General features: G+C 44.4%; 1 pseudogene; it reads left to right on the top strand.

The window, feature by feature from the left end:
* Positions 1 to 27,860, top strand: LOC147678837 (olfactory receptor 2D2-like; annotated as a pseudogene).

The raw sequence follows: 27,860 nt of genomic DNA, 5'->3' as shown, positions 1-27,860 counted from the left end.
ATGTCCCACACACTCAATACAGTATCCTGGAATGTCAAAGGACAGACCAACTACATCGAACTTACCAAAGTTCTTCACTACCACCACATGAAGCACTCCGACATCAACACCCGCTTGGCACCAGTTGAGTCGTTGAAGCTAACGCCAGGATGGGTGGGGGAGTCCTTTATGAATAACAGAATGGCTGTGGATCATGGAAGACCCACAGCAAGGGCCAGATGCATTATGAAATGCATGGTGGTTACCCTTATTGGGAATCAACTACTGTGTAAGGTCTTGAGGACATGGAACGATATTGAGGGCCAGAGGGTGTTTGTAAAACTATGGATCCTACAGCCCTCTGTGGTTGTAGGATCATCGAATGGTCCTAATTATGAAAAGACCAAATTCCTTGCTCAGTTATCCAGGATTCTCCTGTCCTTAGGATCTTCTCCCATTGTACTGGTGCAATTGGAATTTGCCATCAGAACTGTTCCTATACAGCTCTGGACAGTTGGACTGTCAACATAGGACTGACAGGGCTCTACTAAGGGACCTGCAGGAGGATCATGAACTGGTCAAGGTGTGGTGACTCCTTCACCCTCTTTGGCTAGGCACTATGGGCCAGATGTATGACCCTTGTAAATGACCCCTCACAATTTGCTCTCCATTGCGAGTCGCAAATTGCTAGGAGCAATTTACAATGTACTACAGTGTCACAGACACTGATTGCGATTCCCAATGGGATTGCAAAATGCAAGGCTCATGAATATTAATGAGCCACTCGCAATTTGCGACCCCATTGGGAATGGCAGGCCCTCCCATTGATGGTTGTCTGCTGGGATCAGAAGACCACCATGTCTGGGACTGCTTTTCAATAAACCATCCGTTTTCCTTAAAGGACCGCTGCCTGCCCCTAAACTATATTTTCCCCTGCATTTGCAAAGGGAAATGGTTCCCCTGGGGACCCTTTCCCTTTTGCGAGTGCATTACCACCCTCTTAAAGCAGGTGGTAATTTGCGAGTGTTTTGCGACTGCAAGTGCGGTTGCAAAACATTCATACATGGCTTTGGGGTCCCTATTAGGAAGGGAACGACCCTTCCTAATAGCCACTCGCAAAACACTTTTTTTTGCAAAATAGTGCTTGCACATGCCCCAGAAGGATTTAGCATGTACAAAAGGGTAGCAAACCCGTTTGCGCAGGCTAAATCCCATTGTACCTCTGGCCCTTAACCTTTTTTTCCCCAGCCCCCATGGGACCGTCCCGTATTAACTACTTCCTTATACATGGTGGCCTTCTACCACATGCCATGAGCTGTGACATATTAGAAGGAGTCCTTTTGAGCATAACCTGGGCCTAGGGGCGACTCCCCACACCTCTTGACCAAATGGCGTATAAGAACATTTGCCCATAAATGCCCTGACGTTTAGGAATGACTTAGCTTCCACATTCGGTCTTACTTCTTTGACAATGAAGGATGTTGTGGCTGACAGGAAAACCCACACTTAGGGTAAGGATAATACCATACTCAGCACTGGTGAGACGCAACTCCCAGGCCAACCTTACTGCACTGGAATCAGAAGTCCACAACTTGATGGCACAATATACAACTGACCCCTCTCCCTCTGCATGGACACAACTAGACCAGGCTATCAATTGCTGGAACTCCCTCTCTTCAGATGTAGCAGAGAAGATCTTGGTCAAACTCTGATGGCATCAATATTACCATGTGGATAAGGGTGGTAGGGTATTGGCCGCACAGCTGAGGCAGAGGGAATCTGAACCGGCCATCTCTGTGATTTGTGACACCTTGAGACACCGCCTGGTTCATCCCAGAGACATCGTTGACAGATTTTCGAACTTCTACTCCTCCCTATACTGCTTGAACTCAAGGGTTCCCGCCAATCCGATTGCTCCAGCCCTCCTCCATTGCAAAGTGATGAGACCTGCTGATGAGGGACTTTGGAGAAGAAAATGTCTGAGGCACTGTTGGCACTACATACCTGTAAAGTGCAAGGCAAGGATGAGTTTTGGGTGAGCTTTATTGACAGGGAATTACCTGGTAACACCCCATCTGACCTGGATCTTCTGTGAGGTGGGGGGGTATAACTCCCTGGGAACTATATCTAATAAAGTGGATATTACTCTTATCCGCAAATAGAACAAGGACCTTTAGGATTGTGCTAGTTATCCCCTGATCACCCTCGTTAATGTTGGTCTTAAGGTCAGGGCTAAGATTTTGAAGAATCACTTGGGGAAAGTGATACCCAGCTTGTTCACAAATTCCCAGTGGGCTTTGTGCCAGACCTTTGCTCCCGGAACCATTGGAGGACCGTTGCTCATCTGTGGCATTTGATGGATGACCTGTTGAAGATTCTATCCCTTGCCTGTACATAGAAAAGGCATTCAACTGGATAGAGTCGCTATACATATTCCAGTTCATGTCCCACATAGGGCTGGGTGACAGCTTCATTGCAAGGTGAAAAGGTGAAAGAGGTAGCACCTCCCCATTTCTAGATCTACCAATGGGCATGTGTAGAGGGCTACCATATGACATGGGAGCTGGGGGTCCAGCGATATCTGGGGCCCTTCTCAGGTGGGGAGGATAATTTCCTTCTCCTCCTCCAACACGCCACGCTACATTTTTTTAAGTGCTTGCACCTTGACTTATCCCTTTGGGGTATGGTCTAAACATTGAAAATTGCTGTAGCATCCCCAATGTCATTGCATCTTTTGTACTCCCCCTTCAAGATCCCCAAACCTCCCTTGGCAGTATGCAACTGTTACCACGCAACTTTTACCACGCATACTGTTACAACGCACACCATTACAACGCAGGATCCCTAACAACGCATACCTTTACAACGCATGACATTACATCGCAGATACTATTACAACGCATGCCATTACAATGTAAGTATAGGTAAGTATATCATTTTATTTTACCTTTTTTTTAATTACCAATTACCAAAATATACTAAAATAAATTAAATAAATTAATTAAAGTAATTTTATATATAGTTTGGGTTTTGGGGTACAGGAGTATTTTTAGGGTTCAGGGCTGGGTTTGGGTTTGGGGGTACAGGGGTATTTTTAGGGTTCAGGGCTGGGTTTGGGTTTTGGGGTACATGGGTATTTTTAGGGTTCAGGGCTGGGTTTTGGTTTTGGGGTACAGGGGTATTTTTAGGGTTCAGGGCTGGGTTTGGGTTTTGGGGTACAGGGGTAGTTTTAGGGTTCAGGGCTGGGTTTGGGTTTTGGAGTACAGGGGTATTTTTAGGGTTCAGGGCTGGGTTTGGGTTTTGGGGTACAGGGGTATTTTTAGGGTTCAGGGCTGGGTTTGGGTTATGGGGTACAGGGGTATTTTTAGGGTTCATGGCTGGGTTTTGGTTTTGGGGTACAGGGGTATTTTTAGGGTTCAGGGCTGGGTTTGGGTTTTGGGGTACAGGGGTATTTTTAGGGTTCAGGGCTGGGTTTGGGTTTTGGGGTACAGGTGTATTTTTAGGGTTCAGGACTGGGTTTGGGTTTTGGGGTACAGGGGTATTTTTAGGGTTCAGGGCTAGGTTTGGGTTATGGGGTACAGGGGTATTTTAAAATACTTAAATTAAATTTTAAAAAATTATTTTAGTAATTTTAATATTTATTTCAAAAAGTATATATATTTATATAATTTTACAATTACAATGACATTAATAAAAAAATTATTTAATAAATAAAAATAATTAAATATTTATAAATTACATTTTTTTTAAATAATGTAATAATATTTAAAAAATAATATACTTACCTATACTTATCTATACTTACGTTGTAATGCCATGCGTTGTAATAGTATCTGCGATGTAATGTCATGCGTTGTAAAGGTATGCGTTGTAAAGGGTCCTGCGTTGTAAATATTGCGTTGTAATGGTATGCGTGGTAAAAGTATGTGTTTTAACGTCATACATCCCTCTTGGCACACATTGAGGCAGACATCAGATCCTGGAGTGGGCATAAACCTAGGTTGTGGATGAACCAATCTCGGGTGGACACCATGGTCGGAGGCTTGAGACTACCTCACATGGCCTCCTAAAGCCTGCCTTTCACCTTTCACAGCTTGCTCTTCATCAGTAGCCAGGCTGCAAGATGCCATTCTGGTTCACCTAGAGCACTGCCTTATCCACTTTCCTTGGCAGGTACCCCTGGTAATAAAAAGGGCTAAGCATCTGCCCATGACCTTTGCTGGAGATGTAATGTGGCTCTCTATGACCAGGTAAACATTCTGTGGTCCTGCCTGGCTCTCTCCACCTTTTGGGCTCAGGTGTGGGACCTTCTAGGTGCTGTAATGTGACACACATTTTGCCTTTGCCCCCCCCCCCAACATTCCCAGACTCTTTGACCTGACGTCACATGAACATCAATGATTGTCTGCTTCCCTGGCCACATTTAAACTCTGCATCCTCCTCCAATGATGAAAACCTACCTTGCTTTTATCACTGAATGCTGGATTGAACTCCACTGAGTCTCTGGCTGTGAACGAATTATGTTTAACTTAACACCCAGTTGCTGCAGTTTGAGGCGGTGTGAGGCCACTTCCTGGCAATTGCTTCCCCCCCCCCGTAGCACCATGACCTTCCTTGGCCTCCCTAACCCCCCTGGCCCCTACTCTCTGCCCCAGGCCAGACCACTATCAGTCCCTCACGGGGTATTCAGGTGCTCCATATCCTGGTGAATGGAAGTGGCCGTTCTTTTGCTGCCCACTGTCCCTGCTGGAGACCTGCTGCTACCCCTTCCAGAGTGGCGACACTCCTTCCCCTTGTTCTCCATGCCCCTCCCCTTGGTCCTTACCTTCCCCTAGTGCATGTTCAGATACACTCCTTCTAGTGATGGGTGGGCCACACCCCATTATCCTGCTGGGATGGTCCATGTGAGGGCACTGGCCATTAGTCTACCCCTCTTCGAGATAGCATGTGGCCCAGAGGACAATACTCCTTCACTTTAGTACTATTTCTGGGACCCTGGCTATAGGCCTGGATGTTAGGTACCCTGTGTTCACCCAGGCACTTCCCTGGGCACTGTCTGTTGCTACTTATAAAACTAAATAAAACTGTATGCAAAAAAACATGCTTCATTCATGCCCTGGTGACGCGGCCATGAGTTTCCGAAAGTGTGTCATTTTGTTGTGTTCTGTATTATAGGTGGAGTAAGATTATCTATATATGCTTCTGTCCAGTTCTCTTCCATTTACACCAAGGGGCATGGCTTTGTGTGAAGTTAGTCAAATATTGTTATTCAGGGATTGTAAGTGTACAGAGATCAATACATATACTTATCACACCTTAACTTAACTGCCACTGTACACACATGTGCCTATTCATAAAGATCACACAAAGAGGCAGAACATGAGTGTCTTGAATCATTCTGCACTCTGCAAAAGACTCTTTGAAGATCTGTAACCTGGGGAGAAAACCCTGAGGAGACCTCATATTTTTGCTAATTATTTATTTGTGGTGTTTGAGGTGTTGAGCCTCTCTTAAGTCAAGTCAAAGTCAAAGTTTATTATGTTTTTGGCTCTCGATGAGGGCCACATAAAATAAAACATACAATATACATCACATAAAAGAATCAGCAAAATAACACCTTACAGTCTAGAAAAAGCGATGTGAAACATACAGTCACTAGTTTCGCAGTCCTCAGCCATTCCGCGTGCATTATTAATAAATATCTAAAAAGCATTTAAAAAAGTTAAAAATTCTGTAGCAAAACATTTCATTAGGTGGGCTATAAAGTGCATGGAGGAAAGTATATACATTTAAAATTCCTAGCTGTAGACAAATTGGTTTTAGCCATTTGAGGCGAAAGGGACGCAATACCTTACATACAAACAAAACATGATTGCGATTCTGTACATTATTATGGCAGAAATTACATACAGGAGACACACCATACCATTTTGCGTGAAGAGAATTTAAAGGAAGCAGATCTTGTCTCAATAAAAACCATAGCCTTCTGATTCTATGAGGGATATTCCAGATGAGATATTGTTGGGGCTGTTTAAACAAGTATGTATTTAGCAAAGGTTGTCTATCCTTTTTCCTTGTTTGGGCTATCCAATCTAGTTTATAACATAGTTCCCAGGATGCATTTTTTAATTTCGTCTTAAGTTCAACGGGGTCTAATAAGAACAAGATGTTTGCATCCAACTCTAGTAGATCAACAGCCATTCTAAAGTTTTTTACCAATAAAGAGAAGTCATTGAGATCCCCCAAAAGTTCTCTTTTAATCGCTTCTCTCAGGGAACCATTTTTTCCTCTAACCAGACAGGCTACCCATCTTACAAGGGCAATCAGCCCCTGCACCCAACCGCTTCTCAAACCAAATTCTAGCCTGCATGAACTATCGGAGCAGGCCGTATTTAGAGTTGATATTTTCCTTAAGATCTTTCCTTCTACTTTCGACACAAATCCCCAATGTTTTATATCCACTAATTCAATCCCATAAAGGAGAGTGGCAGGTATTTTAGCTTTAAACACATCAAGGAATAATTTAAAGTGTCTCTTCCCTGTAGCTTTATACAAAGAGCACAATCCCATCCCATGTGACAATGCTTTACGAGTATTGTGCTCTATATGGGCAGTCTCACTTATGTTTGCTGTAATTATTTTCCCTAAAAAGGTGTAGGTTTTAACTACCTCTAATTTCTGTCCTCCTAATATCCAGTTGTAATTTACAGACCTGCATTTTTTCTTACCGAAAATACACATAATCTTGCTTTTAGTAGCATTGATCTTCATAAAGTGTTTTTCTGCGAAAAGTGATAATGCATGCAGCCTCTCTTAAAATCTTTCTTCTCCTCAAGTCAGCGGAGCCAGAAGTAACATTTACATTAACCCCTTCGACGCTGATGACGAGCTGGGCTCGTCATGGCGTAGCCTCCTCTCACGCTGATGACGAGCCCAGCTCGTCACGTAAAGTGCGTTTCCGCAAAATCCAGCGTGCGAGCGGAATTCCGCTAGCGCGCATGGTGTTAAATAGCATTACCTGCCTTATTTCACTCTGATGACTCAATGGTGATCTCCGAATCTTTTAGGAGTATCACAAGGCTCTTCCTAATTCCCTTCACTAGTCAACCTCTACATCGAACCCCTAACAGTTTTACTACAACAGTCAAACATCTCCTTCCATATCTACGCAGATGACACCCAGTTGTACATCAAGATCACCTCCCTTGAAGAGATCAAGTTGATGAATCGTGCTCTTGAAAAAACAGTCCACTGGCTAACCACCAACTACCTTAAGCTAAACTCGCAAAAAAACAGAATTCCTTATAATTCCCCCCAAAAATATCTGCGACGTTGTTGGACTACACCAAGATGATCACTGCTCTAAACTGTACCCCGATCCTAGTAGACTCTACCAAATCACTTGGAAGCACAATAGATAGGAACCTAAACATGCAAACACACATTAACATGCTAGCTAAAAATGCCCGTTTTTACCTCAGCTATCTAAGTAAAATTAAACCATTTATCAAGACCCCGGACCTTAAAACTTCAGCTCAAGCGTTAGTCATCTTGAGGCTGGAATATGGATGTACAACTCTATCGGGCTTCCCAAGATCTCTACAGCCCCTTAAAAAGCTTGCATCCGCAAGACTCTTAACAGGTTCAAGAAAATTTGACCACATCTCGCCACACCTGAAAGCACTCAACTGGCTGCCCTATGAAGCGAGAATACAGCTAAAGACGGCCTGGATTACTCATAAAGCCTTACTCTACAAGACACCCCAATTCCTAGCCCAGAAACTTACGCTATGTAAACAGACTCACCAGGAGCTCCGACAATCTGCTCTTAAATCCTTCCTGCTTCAGGAAGAAAGAAAAAACATTTGATAGAGCATTCTCCGGGGCTGCAACAAGAATTTGGAACTCTCTCCTATCCCATAACGCTCATTTTCTTCTCTGCCACTCTTTCTTTTCACTTGGCCTTCGTTTTGTTTCTGTTTTGCAATCTCATTTTATTTGATTTTACCTTTGATTCCTAATTTACGGATGACACGTATATTTGTTCAATATTTTATTGTTACTGTGTTTCCCCTGATAAAAGTGGCAAAACAACATCCAGTGTAAATTGAGTTCCAGAAACAAATCGAGGTGTGTGCATCAGACAGAGAACCTGAGTTCTTCTGGGAGAAGAAAACAAAATCACCCCTGAGCATTGATTAAAATCCTACCTAGACATGCAGGCGCCTCTGGTCTCGAGGGGCATTCAAGGGCCTTTATAGTGCCCTCTGCTCACCATGTGTGCTCTGCGGCAGAGCAGAGGCTGGGCTGGAGGTGAGCTGGAGCCCTTCTCTGAGCACTTCCCAGGCTGTGCTGTATCTTGGCCCCGTTTCTTCTTTCTCTTGTTTCTCTGATCTCTGTTTGTATCTTCTGGCATTTCATCTCTGGTGTATATTCCGCCTTCAGATAGGTGCATTAATCCATTCACTCCCCGAGGGATGTTTCCTGAAACTCTTGTGGAAGAAGTCACAGGTCTGTCCCTGCAGGCTCCTGGGGATGTTTGCAGTCACGGTGAGGGACGAGTTATACTTACTTTTCTTGTAAATTTTAGATAGTTTTTATATAAAAGAGCACATATCATGTATTTCTTATATTAACAATGACTCAGGGCCTTTTTTCAAGAATGTCAGGCAGGCATCATCTGTCAGGGTGGAAGAGGTCAGTAGTCTGTCACCCTGGCTGGACACCCCCCTCTGCCAGCCTATGAGGGTCGCTCTCAGTGGCTTCACAGGAGCCCCCCCCCCCCCTCGCCCCCCCCCCCCCCCCCACAGCAGCTCCGGTCAAGGCACTGGATGCTGGGGAGCGGCCTGCCAAGTTTCATGCTCTAGATCACCAAATGTTTGCTTTCCAAAGAACAAGCTTCCAGAAAGAGAATCTGCCCAAGAAAAACAAAACCCTCATGACCCTGACACCCTGGCCGAGCAGATCAGAGAGTGACAGTCTCCCACGGTCGCTCTACATAGGGTGAGTGGTCTGGTGTTCTTTCATTAACTGCTCCCTCCACCAGGCTGTGGTTCAGTGTTTGTGGGGGCGGCGCATGTGGGGCACCACCGGCTGAAACTGGACAGACCACCCAAGTCACTAAAGGGGGAGCAGGGTCTGCTGGGCAGACAGACGTGTTGCTGTACCCTGTCAATCAAACTCATAATCAGGCTCTCACTTCCTAATTTGCATCTGTGATTGGTTATCATGTTTGATGCAAAGTTATATCCACATTATATTTTAACATCGTTTCCAAATAATATCAATCAAAAAAGATGTTGCTGACTTTTCTCCAAACACCAATGTCAATGTCCACCTTAAACAAAATGGATGCACTCGTTTAAAATAAAAATCTTGCTGTTCAGCAAACATAATTACTTACTTACTGCCCTTTCTATTGAATGCATGTGCAGCTGCAACGAAGCCCTTCCACATCTGTTTGTCTTGGGCACATTTCTATACGGCGCCCTGCCTGATGTGCAGGGGCTTCACTTCTGGTTCCACATCTGCCTTCCAGGGTGGGGTGGAGCTGCTCTTCTCAGGGAGCCTCGTCCTCATCTGATGCTGCGTCCGATCTATCGAGCAATACATACCAGGAGGATCCCTGGAAGCTGATCCAGTCTGGGGGGATGAGAGGTAAGACGTATAGGATGCGTCCTCCCTACCACATACATCTCAAGCACAGAGAGCCCTATATGCTTCACTGTTCCTGCCGTGGATAATGGATGATCTATGAGGCATAAGGGGCGATGCTGCGCCCACCAACAGGATGCCAAACTGTCTTAGTATGGGCTCTATCCATCCCCATCTTTCTCTAATAATGATGGTGTCCAGGCTCTCTTGCTGACATCTGGTGAGAAGGTTTGCTGCCAGAAGAATCACTAGATGCTTCTCAGGTGAATGTTGTGGCCGGCAGACAGTGTGGAGGTGTCTCTTTTCATCATCCATCGCCATTATGATCCATACAAGAGTCTGGACAGAACACGGCTCTGGTAAAGTCTCAGCCTGATGTTGGCGCTGGACTGAGACGCCCTCCACACACTGCTCACCACCCTGAAGGCATTCTTGGTCCTGTCCAGTCACAGCAAACATGGTCCTGTTCTGGCTGCACTGCAGTATCCGAGTCTCTTGTCTACTGTTTAGTCTCATGAGCAGGCAATCAATGAGACATATTTTTTTCTATTATTAAATATTTTCTAACATTTTAGAATGAATAAATCTTTTTTTCATAAAAAATTGCATGATATAATTTCTTTTTTATAGTATTGGTGTATAAGAAAGCCAGAAGATTGTATGTGAAAATTACAAATTTACCTGAAAGATGAATCACCCACCTCCTCCTTCTACTCCACCTTCTGTTTTTTACAGTTTTATATAACACAAACTCCACCCAAAGGCATTGGAGTGCTATACTTGAGCACCAGTTACATTACACAAGGACACATTCATGTAAGGTTGGCATGGGGAGATTAAGTTATTTCTCCAGAATTACAGGATGTTGAGACGCCTTCAAGACTCAAAAGTGTTTTCACATTTCCAAAGTCAGCAGCTCCGGTCACTATGCCACAACCATGCATAGTGAGACATGATTGTACTTTTTACAGCCTCTTCAAGCAGTGTTTGCTCCAGTGTGGAGCTGGACCTCATCCATGGTGTCACTCCTGAACGTAGATAGGAGCGCTCACGCATACCATATAAGGTCATGAAACACTTTTTACTGTGCTGCATGTAGAGTGAATGTGAAGATGTCACATTCACCTTCCAGGTAATATTATTCCAAATTTGATTGCAAGAATTTGCACTTGTTTTGGATTCAAAATGACCCATCAGCAATCCTTCTTCCTTCACACCCTGCTCGGCTGAAACTTGTAGCCCATCTTCACCAGACCCAGCAGATTCCCAGATAAAGCCACCCTGAGGTTGTAATTGAAGTTCAAACCCCCAAGACTATCAATCAGGCCGTCCGAACCTGCTGCTACACTGGGACAGACACAGTCCAAGTTGTCGATGACCCCTCCTCCTCTCCGCCAGGAACAGTCCTTCTTCAACAGTGTTGACCATCTAGACCTGATAAACACCATCAACACCATTAAAACACACATTGGGACAATCAGGCCCTATCTTGAATGATTCACATCATACTTCACCGCAGCCGTGGCTCCTGCAGGTAAGAGCCGTGGGGCAGTGGGGCCCGGGGGGAGGGGGGTTTGACAGACGACGACAAGGGAAAAATATTTATTTATTTCTTTTTTATCTCATGGTCATCTGCTGAACCCACCCCCCCAACTCAGCCCTCCACCCCACAGCTCTTACCTGCACAGGCCGTGGCTGCTTCACCAACCAAAACCAGCTCATGGTTCTATATTATCACAGACAATCGCCTTCTCATGTGGGGTAGGTACCCGGGGGCCCCATAATTTCTCCCATGACCTTTCACCTCTACTGGCAATCCCTATGATCCATCCTTGAAGACAGTTGCATCTAGATTTATCAATGCACAGATAACATCAATGTATACGCAAAGTTATCCAAACACAGTGACACACACAATCCCTACACTTGCCTCAAACTCAATCAGTCTTGGATGTCAACTGAGTTTCTGCAGCTAAACCCCACAAAGGCATATTTACCTTTTACTTGCCAATAGCACCAAACAACCCCAGATTCAAGACTGCCCCCCCAATTTAAACCTACCAGGCATCCCCTCCCCCAGTTCACAGACCAGGTAAAATCTCTAGGACAAACCCTCAGGGGAGATCTCTTCTTCGCACTCTTTCCTACTCTCTACCACTGCACTCTCACCACCAGACTCCACAACACCAGCATACAAGGAACTACCCTCAACTGGCTCTGCTACTTCCTCACCAGCAAAAACCAAAGATTCAGACTACCGTCCTTCCTCTCCAAACCCATAGAGATCAACTGCGGAGTACCCCAAGGATCATCGCTTAGTCCCCCGCTCTTTACAATCTACATAGCACTCCTTGCTGCCTTTGTCAGACAGCATGGACTCAGCATAGTATCTGACGCTAACGACATCCAGCCCATCCTCTCCCTCAATAAGGAACCCGACACCACCAAACTCAGCTTCCAGGAAGGAATGAAAGACGTTGCATTCTGGATGAGCAGCAGCTGTTTGAAGCTCAACTCTGAGAAGACAGAAGTCCTCATTCTCAGTCCCACCCCTTCAGCATGGGACGACACCTGGTGGTCCACCACCCTCTGCAACCCCTTGCCCCCACGATCCATGCCCGGAACCTAAAAATCATACTCGACTCCTCCCTTACGATGACCCAACAAATCAATGCCGTCGCCTCCACATGCTTCAACACCCACTGCATCCTTCGCAAGACCTTCAAATGGATCCCCCGTGAATCCAGACAGACTGTCATTCTTGCACTCATAACAAGAATACTGGACTACGGAAACGCCCTCTACAAATCCGTGCTCTGAAAACTTCAGACCATCCAGAACACCGCGGCCAGACTCGTCCTGAGCATCGCATGACATGAACACATCACCCAACACCTGCGAGACCTCCACTGGCTCCACGTCGAGAAGAGAGTAACTTTCAAGCGATTCACCCACACCTACAAATTCCTCCACAACACCGGACCCAAATACCCCAACAAAAGAGTTTCCTTTCACATACCCAAGAGAAACCTCCGCTCCCCGACCTCGCCCTCGCTTAAATCCCGCCGATCCGCAGAGTCACAGTGGGAGAAGAGCCTTTTCCTACATGACCGTAAAGATCTGGAATGAGCTCCTGATTAATATCAGACCCTCCCCCAGTCTCCACATCTTAAGGAAGTGCCTCAAAACCTGTCTCTTCTGACTTGGAACTGCAGCCCCCAGCAACTTGAGACCCTCACAGGTGAGCAGTGTGCTTTCACAATTCCCTGTTTGATTGATTGAAGACACAGATTGCAAGGAAGACTATGACAGCTTGGATCTATCGCTCCCTCTGGATGAAGGCAATGCCCTGCTAAGAGATGTCCGCGATAGTACCATAGCGCTCCTGAGAGGTATCCTGCGTGCAGCAGGACAGGTATCAAAGGGTTAAGAAGTTTCACCCTGCTACCCCCACCAGGAAAGACCTACACAGGCGGCTGTTCTATCTCAGATCATTTTCAAAACCCGTTGCATCACTTGCAAAGCTCTCAACATTATGACCCTGTATTATTTGACAAACAAACTATCCATGTCTGGGGGCAACGCCTGGCAAGAAGTCTGGATATTGGCAGATTAGAGACAAAACATTCCAAGAGAATGAGTTTGCACCTTGAGAAATTCTCAATTATGCTAGGCAGAGACAAGTTCAAGCAAAACTTTTCTTCCATTGTGACAGGCTCTGTCGGAACCAGTGTCCCACTGGTATCTCGCAAGAGTGTTTTATGCAGACTCACTTACCAAAGAGTTAAAGAAAATGGTGTAACATGAATTATTGTGAAGTTCTAAAATGTTGCCAATTTCAGTGTATAATGAAATTTCAACCAGGCCGAGTCAACATGAACAAGTCACTGAATCAAGGTGTTCCTTAGTGGTCAGCCCTAAGCCTGATGCTGTAATATCTCTGTCCATCTGCAAACATAACTGGTGAAATCATTTGGTCTCAACTGTATAAACTATGCGGATGACACCCAAGGGATTCCTGCCCTGGGTAAGTTGGGTACTGCCCTCTTTGAGCTTTGCCTCAGTGTATGTCTGTTGTAGCATCAAATTTACAACTTATCTCACTAAATCGGAACTTCTACTAAACAGAAGTGCCCTGGATAAATCATCCATGCAAACACAAGCCTCCATCTTGGCCCACCCTCCAAGACCCAACCAAAGTGGAAAGGCTCAAAATGCTGCGCCCCTTGGACTCCCACGTTACCCTCCACCTCACTGCACTGAACTCTCCACACTGGCGCCAGGAGAACAGAATTGTCCTTAAATCCCCTTGTTCTGTCTTCAAAGCCGTGCATCATATTGGTCAACATTATCTGAGAAAGAAACTTACCAGCCATGTGCCAGCTCTCTCTGCTGTAAGTGGTCTCTTGGACTTTTCATCCTGAGAGTCAGTGGGGCTTGTTACTGGCGGCCAAACTCTGTACTGATCTTTCCATCACTCGCCACAAGATCCTTCTCCTGCTGCATTTTAGGAAAGCCTTGAAGACCCGGCTTTTGGGAGCTGATTTACTTTTTTCCATGCTCCTTAATTTAGTCTCTGGCTCTGGTAGCACAAGGACACCTTGATAAATATTTACTCACTTTAGCAATATTATGGTAATCCGGGTTGCCACATGGGCATTTGTTTAGCAGCCTAGTCTGTGTTTATAAGTCCAGGTTGGCCTGCCACCTATTTACACTGTCCTTGTAAATAGGGGGCAGAGTCAAAATCAATATGTGTTGGAGTAAAACGCCCACCACAACACCCACTGCCCAACCCTTTCACGCTAAATACAGCATGAAAGGGGGCCTTTTTTACAAGGCAGCAAAAGTGGCTTAACGCTGTCTTGTAAATAAGGTGAAGACCCTATCGCCATCACAACATCACTGAAAAGTGATGTTGTGGTGGCAATATGGGCTTGTAAATTTGCCTCTGTATGTCACAATGCAGACCCGGCTTTAGTGCTTGTGTTGTCCGGTGTGACAATCTTTGTTGGTGGCAACCCTCTCAATAACCGCATTCTCAGGTTCCCTCACTACCACACTCAACTAGTGCCCCTCATCTCTCCGTAGCCCCTCTCTCACATTAATTTAATTTGTTTTATAACAACTCTGATTCCAGTGTAGGGAGTTGGAGCGCTACACATTACAGACATTATACAGAGACAATGAATCATATGTGTAGAAATCAGTGTAAGTGAAATTGTATACAAAATGATGTGGACTATAAGGTGTAAATAAAAAGTAAATAGATCTTTACTGCAAACTAATAAAAATCATTGCAAGAAGTACAGCACAGAGACTAAAATATGCTTGTTTGTATAGGTTGACAAAGGCGCAATAAGTTCAATAAATTAGATAATAAATTCACAGTTGGACCTTAATGTTACAAATTCCATTGCTGGATTTGCTACCTGAAATGATATGGGAAGTCTCTAAAATATAAAAAATGGGTAAAAAAAGGAAAAAAAAGAAAAAGTATATTACGCTGGAAGTCTAGTAGGAAAAACTTTGTGGCCCTGCAGGAAAGCTTGATGTTAATGCCATTTAGAAGTGCCATCACTACAGTGTCAGGAGTCATATTAATGTAATTGCAATTCCTCAGAGTATGAATAGTAAGGTCAAGAAGAGAAAGGCAAGATTGGTGGTGAAACCTTGTTTCGTCAGCATTTAGAGAAACCTTTAGTTCAGCCCTTCAGTACACTACAAGATGGCTGCCGCATTAGTAGAACTCTTAGATAGCCTTTTAAATTCTCGCTAGAGTTTAGACAGCAAACGGTGAGAGCGCGCAGTTTTCTGCGCACTTCAATTCACCTGAGATGAAGTATGCACATTTGTTTCTGCCCCTCCTCATTAAGTATGAGTGAAGCAGCTGTAAGTATCAGTATGCAGCACATTTTTCGGGATATTGCTTCTCCATTCTTAGAGGCAGCAAGTCATCCCTGCAAGAAGATGAAAGCGTTCCAGGTTCATAAGGCGTCTTGAGCATTTTCCTCGTTCCGCCTGTTCTCTGATTGAGTAGTCAGTCGAAGCAGTTCCAGCCATTCAGTCTTTGCATAGAGATTCTGAGTAGCCATACTCCAGGATTAGTCTATTCCTCAAGTAAGATACCTTTGTATTTTTGAACTTCGCAGCAGATGCTTAAAGACTCTTTCGCTTACTAACAGAGCGCTTTTAACTCCTGCAACTTGGACTTATCTGCACAATTTTTGCCTTCCATGCATACTTCCTTTCTTTTCCCTTCCTGTTTCTCCTCCCTTGTTCCTTTTGGTGCGTTCAGGCAAGATAGAAGAAACTGTTTCAAGTACAGAAGCGCAACTCTACTCTACACTGTTGAACTGAAATAGTCTACAGAGAAAAGACTGTATTCACATTTAACTGTATGTAATGTTTATGGAAGACTTTCGGGCATGCAGAAGTATGCATAGATCCAAAGGCTGTTTACAATAGAAGAGAAGCTATTCATCTCTTCAAGCAAGTAGAGAAGGTCATAGAGAGAAGAGTATACACAGTGTAGTTATAAGAGTATGAAATTAATCTTGTTTCAATCTTGTTCTTCCTTTATGCATTAGGTCCTTACTAGGGCTGGGCGTAGTTTGCGAAGTAGCGCTTCGCTAAGCTACGCAAAGTGTACTTCGGACTACGTGAGCTACATGTAGCACTACGTGAACTGCGTAGTAGCATGTTCGCACTGTGCAAGATGCCATTTTCAAAGATTGCACAGTGCGGACAAGCATCAGGCACTGTGCAATCATTAGAAACGGCCTCTTGCACAGTGCGAGCTGTAGTTTTTTGCCACTCTAGGAGATTTTTCCTTGAGCGCCAGCTTTCTCAACGTGTACTGGTAGTTTCTCATTGCGAGCGGTCGCGAGCATACGCGACCACTCGCAATGAGAAACCAGACCTTCCCGCGTTGAGACTCTCACAGGGAGGTTTATTTTCCACTATCGCGATCGGCTACTTGTTGTTGCTGATTGCGAAAGCGGAAAAAGTCTCGCCAGGATGTCATTTTGCTTGCTCGCGGCCGCCGACTTGACATTGAGGACCGCGAGGAAGCAAAAAATGACTGCTGCATTATGCTAAGCTTGTTCGCACTGTGCTACATGCAGTTCGCGTAGCGCGAAGTTGCGCAAACTTCGCAAACTACGCGAGTGTAGCATAGTGCTTTGCCCAGGCCCAGTCCTTACCTATTTGACAAGCATATACTTAGAAATTGTACATTAGAAGAGAAGCTAAAACTCCCGCTTTAACAGGTAGGGAAGGTCAGAGTCAGAATTATAAAACTCAGTGAAGCAAGAAGAGTAGGAGGTAACCTTGTTTCTATTTTGTCCCTTTCTTTGTTCATTACGTCCTCTTCTATCTGGTAACCCATTGACTCTCTGTGAGAAAAGAAGAAGGCTTCCTAGGAGACTGAAAGAGAATTGTCGAGATTGGGGTTGTCTGTTCTCTGTCCCATTCCCCTTTCCCCTCTCTGGTGTAGCCGTAGGAAATATCCAAGTACGGTGGCACCGGTGGGTGGGCATTGGGACCAGTCAACCATTATGCTTCCATGAAGACCAGGTACTTGACATACAGGAGGGCAAGATTTGATCTAAAGGGCCATCAGGCAGGATGTAGCAGTTTCAATCTGAGGTTGGACAAATGCACAGAAAATGCAATGCACTTTCCACTGCGAGACCGCATAGGTGGCAGTGGGGGTCTGGCCAGGTTTGCTTCCAGGCTTAAACCAGATCTTTCGATTAGAAGGCACCCATATGGATTAAAAGAAGAGAGTGTTGAATATGATTTATGAAGTATGGTTGTGGACTCTAGTTGGTATAGGAATGAAGTACTTTTGAAAAACCACATGTGTACACCTTAGTAGTAAGCAAAAACAATAATTCTGTGCATTTGCCACTATTCAGCCAAGCATGAGCATGGCAAAAATTAAAACGACTGTTGTTGACATTCCCTAACATTGACAACATTGAGGATGGGATGGCTGTACAAATGACTCCTGAGGGGAGGATGTTGATGTCCAAAGGAACGGATGAACCTACTGGGCTGCACTGGGCAGTGCCCTCCGGTTGCAGTAACCTGTATTTTAAAGGCTGGTATAATATACGATGTGTATCTTATTGGAACTGTTTTCTTTTTTTTTCTCAATAAAAATAGCTTTTAAAAAATGATGAAATTGAGTCTGTCACATTTTATATCTAACACGGTAATGCCCCTATTGTGATGTGATGCTCAATTTTAGCCATACTCAGTGTTAAATGATCAGAACTAGAAAACGTGTAAATAGTGCAGACTCCCAAGGTAATTAGAAACCTGTACTTTAAGGTATTGAGTATTTACAGAATCACGAACTGCACGAGCCAATAAAATATATAAAGTGACATGAGACATATTGTTTCATTTTTATGCCTTTTAATCAAGGACTGCAATATTTTGGTAACGTATCCCAGTAGTTAGGGCTTACCTCCTAATATATGTTAACCCCTCAGGAGGTCAAAGTCCTGAAGATTGCCATCCAAAACCAACGTTGCATACAATGAGCACATCATGTTTGGTTTTTGCACAGGGCAAATTTGATGTTATCTCGTATACAACTGTTACTTGTATTACAAAACTGGTATTTGTGTTACTTTTAGCACTGAGGAAGTCGAAGGGGGGATACCACAAAGCGACGAGATGCTTTGGCTAAAAGAAGTGGATGGAATAAAAACATCTAAGAAGATATAGAGTCTCTATTGCTGTGTTTAACATTTCCAAAATATATTAAACTGCCTTGTAATTAGAAATGCGTTTGCTTCGAATAGTGTAAATCTTTTGCACCCTTGGGTTCACATACAAGTACAATGAAATAAAAACCCTCACAGTGAGAGATTGACAAGAGATACTTCCCTCAAGGGTGTGGCCTGGTTGCCACTCCATGCACAGAGCGCCACCATACCCCCTCTGTGCGCTTCTCATCTCAATAGCAGAGGGGGGCATAAGCGTGCTGAAAAATGTATATTGAGGAATATGTTCAGGCCCGCCTGGCTTGTTTTAATTATGATTTTTTTTGGTTGCCGTCCAAAGCCTCCCTGGCTGTGGGCAGCGGTGGCCCGTTGCATATGAAGGAGGGGGTAGGGGATGGGGCTGAGTGGGAGCACACTGGGCAAACCCACAAGCTCCACTCAGACTTGGCTGGGCTACTTCCAAGGGGGCTTGAGCTCACCTCTGTGCAGCGGCTAACAGCTGCAGCACTCTGGCCCTCAAGCCCTCCCTATCCCCAGTGTGAATTCATGGCGCTGTGTCTCATCGCACCTCACTGAATTACAAACCAGACTGAGGACTGCCCTCCGGGTGGCAGGCTCTCCACTGCTCAGTGTGGCATGGAGTCAAGCGTGCCTTGGAGACACGGAATGCGGAACTCAGGCTTTGACATACACTCCTCTCTGCCGAGCATCACACTGGCTCCCAATTGAGCCTGCATCAGGGTAAGGGGAATACTATAGAGAAAGTGCCAGGCAACCTAATAGGTGTACATGTGGTGATGCTGTAGGGATCACATGGCCTCCATACTGCTGGGTTGCATCTTTTTACAAGTATTTGGTCTGGAGAAGCAAAAACTCAGGATTCAAAGAGTACCGCAGTGGTTGGGGTTGGCTTTACTAATTAGAGTGTATTTCTACCCAAACAAACTCTTTTAAGCAAGATTAGATATTTTCAATGTTGCTAAAAAAAGTATGTTTGGGTAGAAATGAAAGAGTGGGGAAAACTTAACATTCTATGCAGTTTGCATGCAGCTCTTTGATGACAGTTCATAAGCCACAGTGCAATATTTGGATTGCAACTAAAAGTAAAAAAAGGACCTCTGTGCCTAAAGGAGGAACAAACTGAGGAATCAACATAAAATACAGTTCTGCGATCTGTATGATACATGCTCCTAGCAGAAGCTATAATAACTCTACTTCATGACGAGTCAAAACTGGTCATAGAGAAGATTATGACCTCCCTCCAGCAGGAACATTAAGCACCAGAGTTATCTTCCCATTTTCACTGTTTCTTAAAAACTGCTGGACACACAAGGAAGTCTGCAGCAAGTGTTTTAAAACACACGTTATTTCTAAACAAAGCACCCTCCTCGCATCAGGTTCACCGCTACCGGTTGCACCGCCCTAAAGCCGGCCCTGTTCCAATACACTGTTCGAAAGCAGACTCGAATGCCTTCCTCCACATGGTGTGGGGCTGTGTAGTTGAGTTACAAGAGGTACACATTTGTAGAACCTGTAGTCATGCACTCAGAATACCACGTGTACACCCCCACCAACTCTTTGTAACCAACAATGAATATCATCTTCAAAGCAGTAACACTAATGCAATGCAAAGTTCAGTTCATAGAGAGAGAGTGGATTTCCTAATGGTGGAGTAAAACTGGGATGTGGTGTGAAAGTGTGCTTGGATCTGTATAGACTATATGGATTTTAACAAATTGTCCAAAACAGGACACCAATGAGAATTGAAATGTAATGCAAATAACAAAAATCATATGTCCAAGTACAAAATCTTAAACCAAAAGAAGTCTTTTTGATTAAAACCAAATCTAACTAAATCTAAGTCACTGCTCAAGCCTGGACATGCTGCTTTCCTTGAAGTCCTGGTTTGAGGAAATTAATTCCTCGCCAGTCTCCTCAATGCTTCTTTTTTCAGGATGACCCAAATATTTTGCACTGATGCTGCTGGTCTTTCGCCTCTGAATATGCATTGAGGTCGGCTAAACAGAATTCGGTGCCAATGTTCTGACTCTTAAAATTGTATGTTTGATTCTATTATACCTGATTTGCCCAAGTTTACTTACTAATAAGCACTAGTGTGTGGTACTCACAGCCTAAATGTTATAATGTTGCTCATGAGGCTGGAGCCCGTACTGTGCCACCCTGAGCAGGACATGGCAAACATGTCTCCCACACTGCCACTCCAGACTGGCAACAAAGGATTGAACTGCTCAATAAAATTTTCCATTTAAATCAATGACAAAGCCCAAACCTCCCTTTCTAATGTATATATAAGTCACAACTAAGGTAGGCCTACTGAGTCCTAGGCCAGAGTGCAATATTTTGGAAAGTAGGGCATATATATATTTATATGTCCTAACCATAAAAACCCCAAATTATAATTTTTACTGTGGAATATCTAGAAGCCCCATTGGCGAGTATAGGGTTATAACCACTGACAACGTAGGTGTTTCAGCTCCTGAATGGGACTACCAAAGTTGGTCCTTCATGGTATAAAAATATTCATTACATTAAACCAGACTTGATGGCTAGGTCGAATTTCACATGACTTTTGAGTAAAAGAAACTTTCAGAAAGTTGCCACTCTGTTGCCCCAAGTATTCCAGTGGCCTCAGCAGATGCTAGCCAAAAGACAACCTCCTGCCATTCTGGGGAGAAGTGTGAACAACTCCTAGAAAAGAGAACAATATAGGCCTATCTTTTGAACAGCTGTGAGCCCAATGAATGAGCATCAAAGGGAAAGCCACCTTTGAAGGGCAAATGGTGGACACCCACAAGAAGGGCTGCTAATTTGTTGGAGTAAGCAGGTTAGCGTCAGGGACCGAGTGGGAAAGAAGTTGGGCCCAAGGTAGCCGTACCTCTTGGATTGGATACCAAGCTCCACACACAAAGAGAGGCATTCTGGCATCTGGCAATAGAAAGAAAAGTGAACTCAAGGATAGCTGAATTGCAGGAAGTCATCATCAGGTAGAATGCAACCCAGTAGCCCATTGGCCAGTGGCTGCTGCGTCCCCTGAGGGAAATTGTTGGGCACAAATATGGTAGCCCTGGTATTCAGACCTCATATAACATCTGAACTACAAAGAGGGACAAAGGGAGACTTCGCTGCTGTTCACTGGACCTGGCAACAGAGGCTCAACCAAAGGGTGGATTGCCCCTGATGATGCTTGGGCTAAAAACGATGGATGTGGGCCCAGATCTCTGTACTGGGGTGAATGTATGTTATTGTTCTGCATTCTGTCCATCAACTGTTATTTTTGCGCTGGTTTTGAACTTGACACAGGCTTGAAAAGTGGGCCAGTGGAGATCCATCATGATGGGTTGGTGTAGTCATATTTCTTCAAGCTTTTCTTGACTTGACACACAGCATTGAATGTAGGAAGTTATTTAGGGGAGATTGATGTACTTATGGAGAAATGTGGCTTACTGAAGGGGAGACATGAAGAATCTTCAGAAGATGCTTATGGAGCCAGGGGTGAGATGTGTAGGCAGAATGTTAAATATTTGATTAAGTTCACACTTTGTTCATGAATGCATTATCCACATCCTGGATATCGTTCACTGTGTTGTTGACATTTTTCAAGGCTGAAAGATGTTAACACCCAGTGGCTCCTCATCAATAGGGGCTTCAGGGTGAATCCTTGCCACTTGTGAGATGACTCTTTCCAGTGCCTACACCGCTCAGTATTTAATTTATCAGTGGGTATGAACACACAAACTTGAATTTTTTCAGGAACTCTCTCAGAGTTCAGGTCAGCCTTGCCAGTCTCCTCTGGCTCTTGTTGACAGGAGGAGCCGAGGCTGAGGGGCCTTCCTTTCACAGAGTACTGTTTAAAACACAGCATCCTATAGGTGGATGTCTCAATTGCTCATGTCTGAAGGACATATTTCAAATATGATCCCATCACTCAGGCACAGTCCATTTTATTTGTCAGACATAGTGCACAGGCTTCAGACAACAAGGTATATCTTCTACAAAAGGGCTTGTCAGGGTGCAAATCAATGCATCATTGTGCCCAAATGGAAGCCACCAAAGAGCAGCAGGGGAGGATCTCAAGCCTCATCCCAGCTTCTCTTTGGCTTGTGCTTCCAGCATGAATTCAAGGTGGTAGTGGACATTAATCCTGTTCCTGCTGTTCTTTCTGGTTCTTTGTTTCCAACATACAGATCATGATGTACTCTTTCCTTTGTCCTGCATCAGATTTTTGTCCTGTTTTTACTAGGGAAGGGCCACCAAACGTAGGTAGAAGTTGAGTAAAACCATTGTTGCTGCTCTGTTGATATGGGTTTGAGAGGGAATGGGCATTTATGAGTGTGTTTGTGAGTAATGAGCTTACTTGTGACTCAGTGAGGGTCAGAGTACATATGTATGTATGCATGTGTTTGCTGTAGTGCCGGAAAGGCAGTGGAGCACGATAGATGATCAAAGATACTCATAAAGTCAGAGGGGATAAAGATGGGTAATGAACTGTGTTGTTTAAAGAGGTGAGTCTTCAACTTCTCCCAAAATGATGGCAGCTTTGGGGCAGTCCTCATGGATATGGGGGGACGTTGTTCCAGATCCTGGGTGCACAGATGGAGAAGGCCTGCTTTCTTATTTTTACGCTTCCTAGTCTGCAGTCTGATGGCGACCTGGCTCTGCCTGTGCCAAGAGCCACCAGAGAGAGCAAGCCTTTCTGCAAGACAAACAATGGTGCGGGTCATCATAGCTTTGTAAACAATGCAGCTGGTTTTGAAGATAGTGCATGCTGGGAAGTGGAGTCAATGGAGTTCAATCAGGTTCAGTCTGAAGTGTTCATGTTTCTTCAGGCCCTGGGATGAGCTGGGCTGCAGCATGTAGAGTAGCACTAAGGCGTGCCAGTACCATCCAAATGCAAGAATATGAGGGCTTGAGCAGCACTTCTCAAGCCAGTATCTGGGAGAATGGTTTAACTTTTTTTGAGAAGAGAGAACCCTTCTAGGTCATCTTTGTTTTTTTTCCAATCTGTTACTTGAGCATGAGGTTGGTGTCCAGAGAGATTCCAAGTGACTTTGCGCGTGGTCAAATTTGGGGTTTGAAGATGTTATGATTCATGTCATTGAGCCAGGTGTGCACTGTATCTTTTTTATTGCTTTTGACAAATGACAGGGATTCTTTCTTAGTTGGATTGAGCTTCAGGCAGATGCTAGACATCCAGTTCTGGGTGATGTGCAAGCAGTGTTTGAGGCACTGGATCTCTGTGGTGGAGGACACTTCCAAGTGGAATTGTGGATTTATTGGCATTTAGTGCTGATTTTGTTATCTGTGAGTAGAGCACCAAGCAGCTCCGTTTATAGGTTGCAGATGACAGGAGACAGAATGGAGCCCTCAAGGACTCCACAGGCGATAGGGATCTTTCATGACCTCAACATGCCCATATGAACACACTGGCATTGGCTGGAATGTTTGGAGAACCAGCAAAGGACATTGCCGGTGTATCCCATTCTAGAATGAATTCGGGGCGTGGATGAGAGTGGGATGGTTTACTGAGAGGTCCAGTAATATCAAGCGTCAGCGGTCATTTTCATCTATGCTCAAGTGGGCATCATCTATAATCTGTAAGGTACCAGTGTCCGTGCTGCAGCATGATCTGTCCCCAGCCTGGGATTTTTGCAGGAGATGGTTAGCACTAAAGTCGTCTTGGAGTTGAACATTGTATGCATTTGTTATGATACTGGTGATGAATGGTAGGTGAGTAATGGGTTGGTAGGTGGCAAGCTCTTTAGGGTCCAGTGCAGGTTTATTTGGGAGTGGACGTATCTGGACTGTCTTGAGAGCATCTGGTTAGAGTGAGGGAGCCATTGGTTACGGTAAGTATGGGTAAGAAGGCATTTCCAGAGGGAACTGTGATGTAGGATGGCTTGGGCATCCTCTCTTAAGAAGTTGTTCTCCAGCGAGATATGGGAGCAATAGGGCATTGAAGGCTGATCATTGTGGAATTCTCAAAGAAGGGGTGGTTATAAGAACTGAAACAGGCTCTTGGATGATCTTTATTTTTTGAGTGAGAATAGGTGGATGGCATTGCTATTTGCTATGGAGTGAGGGATTGGTGGATATGGCTGGGGATTGAGCCACTGCTTTACTGCCTTGAAAAGTGTTTTGCTTCTGTTGGTGGCTTCACAGATCTTCGCTTTGGCTGATGCGATGAGCTGTCTGTGTTTTAAGTGGAGGGACTTCAGCATCAACAGTCCCTGGGACTTTCCCCCAATTTTCATTCCTTTCCAAGGATTGATCATTCATCGTCAGCAAGGTCTTTGGAGTGCCAGGGTGATGAAAGCTTTGGTTTACACTTGCTTTTTGTAATTGGGTAATACATGTTTATATCCCTTTCCCAAACACTTTTGAAGGTCTAAAGAAGGTTGTTAGCATCAGACATTATATTATATAGCCGTATAGCCCGCCGTAGAGGGCTATACTGGCTATTAAAGGCCCTCTCTAGCGTTAAAGGCCCGAGCCAAAGGCGAGGGCCTTTAACAAGGGAGAGGGACTTTAATAGCGGTGTAGCCCAGCTACGAAGGTCTATAAGGCTATTAGAACATTCTGCCACCAGAGGGTAGAATGTTCTAACAAATAGAACAAAGCCTTTTGGTGGCGTGAGGGGATTGGAATCCCCTCAGGCTCCTTGAAGCCTTTGTTCACATCCAGAGCTGTGAACAAAGAAACATTGGAATGTTGGAGCTCCAAGCTTATACCAGCCATTATAAGCTGAGAGCACTCCATTGTTTTCAATGGAGCTCCCAACATTCCAATGTTCTAAATAGGGTTAGAGGTGAGTTCCAGTACTAGGCTGCCTATTGACAAGTCTTTGAACGTTTGGTAAAGTGGTTTCATCTAGTTCAGGGATGGGTGGTTTGCATCGCATTGTTGGTGATGTTGAGAAGGCAAGGTTGGGAATGTGGTCTTTGAATTGTGTAGGTTGTTTGATATACTGAAAAACGATCAGTGTATCTAAGAGGTTGAGGTCTCTAGTTTTTTTTAATTGTGTTGTCTGGGAGGTTGAAGCCCCTAAAGGGGGTGTGTAGGCTTGTTGGATAGACAAGGTAGCGAGGAGATCTGTAAATCCATAAATTAAGTCAATCTTCTACCCAGGAGGTCTGTGGTAAGATAGAAGATGGTGTTATCAGTTGCAGAGAGATGGAAATGCCAAGTCAGCAGCTCCTTGGAGTTGAGTGCAGAACCAGGAGGACTTATGAATGAAAATTAAAGTGAGACCTCCTCTCTTCCTATGTGTGTTTTCACATCATAGATTCTGTAGTCTGTAGGAAGAAGGACCTCTTGAATGTGCCAAAATGTAGGTATGAACCATCTTTCTGCGATAATGAGGGAGTAAAGGTAGGTGATTAGGTCTGTGATATCTGGTGCAGGGAGTACTGCATAGTTAGCATTGAGGAGCATATGTTTGAATGTGTATTCTGTGGTAAGGGGGTGTGTGGTACTTAATCAGGATGTGTACAAGGTTAGGTCTATGTGTTGTATGAATGCTATGTGAGTATATACGTCTGACTGTGATTGTAAGGATTGGCAGTATAGGGTGCTGGGCAAGGCACATAATTATCTTACCTTGTACATTTCAGTGGAATTGCAGTTTTGGCCCTAAAAGGCCTGCCGGCTATACCCTTGTCTATGCCCACTTTTGCTGTGGATGAGATGGGATGCCATGAAGACTTGACTGAAGTAAGGAAACTATATTTAGAACACATGGTTCATATGGTAGAGAGGCAAATACATGAGGGTTAAATAATCTTTGCATTTTATAGTAAATTAAAGTAAAAGTTAGGGAAAATAGGAAAACCATATACTTTGGAAATGTGTAACAAATAATGTTTCACAAAAGTGCTGAATGCTCACATAGAGATAACTACACAAAGGAGTAAAATGTGCATACAAACTAGACCAAATTAAACAGACAACTAGTGACAAATGTGCAGGTGGATGAATTGGGAAATGAACTCCTTTTCTTGGCCTCTTCTTTAACATGCAGTTTCAGTGACAAACCAGTGAGGTCACTTCCCGTGCAGATGGATGATGGGAAATACGGTGACTTAACATTCTTTGCAGTTGGATAATGGGAAAAGGTACTATCAATTCCTGTGCAGCTGTATGAGGAGAAATTCATTAATGCTACTTTCTGTGCAGACGGATGATGCGAAAAGTGAGTCAGTGAGTGAGAGTGTGTGTCTGTGTGAGGGAGAGTAAGAAAGAATCAGTGAGAGTATGAGTGAGTGAGTGAGTATGAGTCAGAGAAGGGAAGTGAGAGAATGTGGGATTGAGAGTGGGAGAGTGGGGCAATTGTTTGTTGGCAAGATACCTTTAACAACATATAATTGTGTCTTCTATTTCCTCTGCAGCATCATTGTAGTGCTCCAATGGATAGGTCCAACCTGACTCTGGGAAGTGGATTCCTTCTCTTGGGCTTCTCAGATGCATCGCCCCAGCTTCAAGTGCTTCTTTCTGTCATGTTTATCCTTACTTATCTGATAACTCTCTTTGGAAACTTACTAATCTTTGTCATCCTGACTCTGGAAGCAACCCTGCACACACCCATGTACTTTTTCCTGAGACACCTGTCCCTGGTGGATATCTGCTACATCAGTACAACTGTCCCAAAAACACTAAGCGGGTTGCTACTCAAGGACAGACACATCTCCTTCAGCGGCTGTGTGACACAAATGTTCTTCTTTGCCATGTTCGGCATCACAGAGTGCATACTACTGACAGTCATGTCTCTCGATCGCTACGTAGCCATCTGCATCCCTCTCCGGTACACAACCATCATGAGAAGCTCAATATGTGTTCAGCTGGCCTCGGGCTCCTGGATCTTAGCTCTAGCCTGTTCCATTAGCTTGACCTCCGTGACCTTTAGCTTACCCTTCTGCAGGTCTCATGAAATACCTCACTTGTTTTGTGATCTCCCATCACTCATGAAGCTGGCTTGTGGGGACACATTTATTGCAGAAGTTGTGAATGCTGCAATGAGTGTCTTGGTCATGATGGTGCCCTTAATGCTCATTGTAATCAGTTACACATTCATTATCTCAAAAATTTTAAAAATCAGGTCCACAGAAGCCGAAAGACTGCTGCTTCCACGTGTGGTTCTCATATAGCCTCTGTTGTGTTGTTTTATGGTACCACTATTCTTACATATGGTCAACCCAAGCACTCCCTTGGTAGGGTATTTTCTGTCTGCTATGCTTGTTTGATCCCCATGTTGAACCCTCTGATTTATAGTTTAAGAAATAAGGAGGTGAAGGGAGCCCTTAAAAAGCACAAGGTAATGAATATATTTTCCTTGATGATGTGAAGAACACATTCAGTATGCTTTGTGATGTGCTGCCCTGTCATGGACTCTGTCCTTCATTCACTGAATGATCTGTTGTCCGCTGGCTAATGCTGACCGTGATCACCCATCACGCAGTAATTATATTTTGA

The sequence above is a fragment of the Lissotriton vulgaris genome, chromosome 12, assembly GCF_964263255.1.
Source record: "Lissotriton vulgaris chromosome 12, aLisVul1.2, whole genome shotgun sequence".
NCBI lineage: Eukaryota > Metazoa > Chordata > Amphibia > Caudata > Salamandridae > Lissotriton > Lissotriton vulgaris.
The sequence above is the reverse complement of the archived record's forward strand: the minus strand, read 5'-3'. Positions and strand labels throughout refer to the sequence as shown.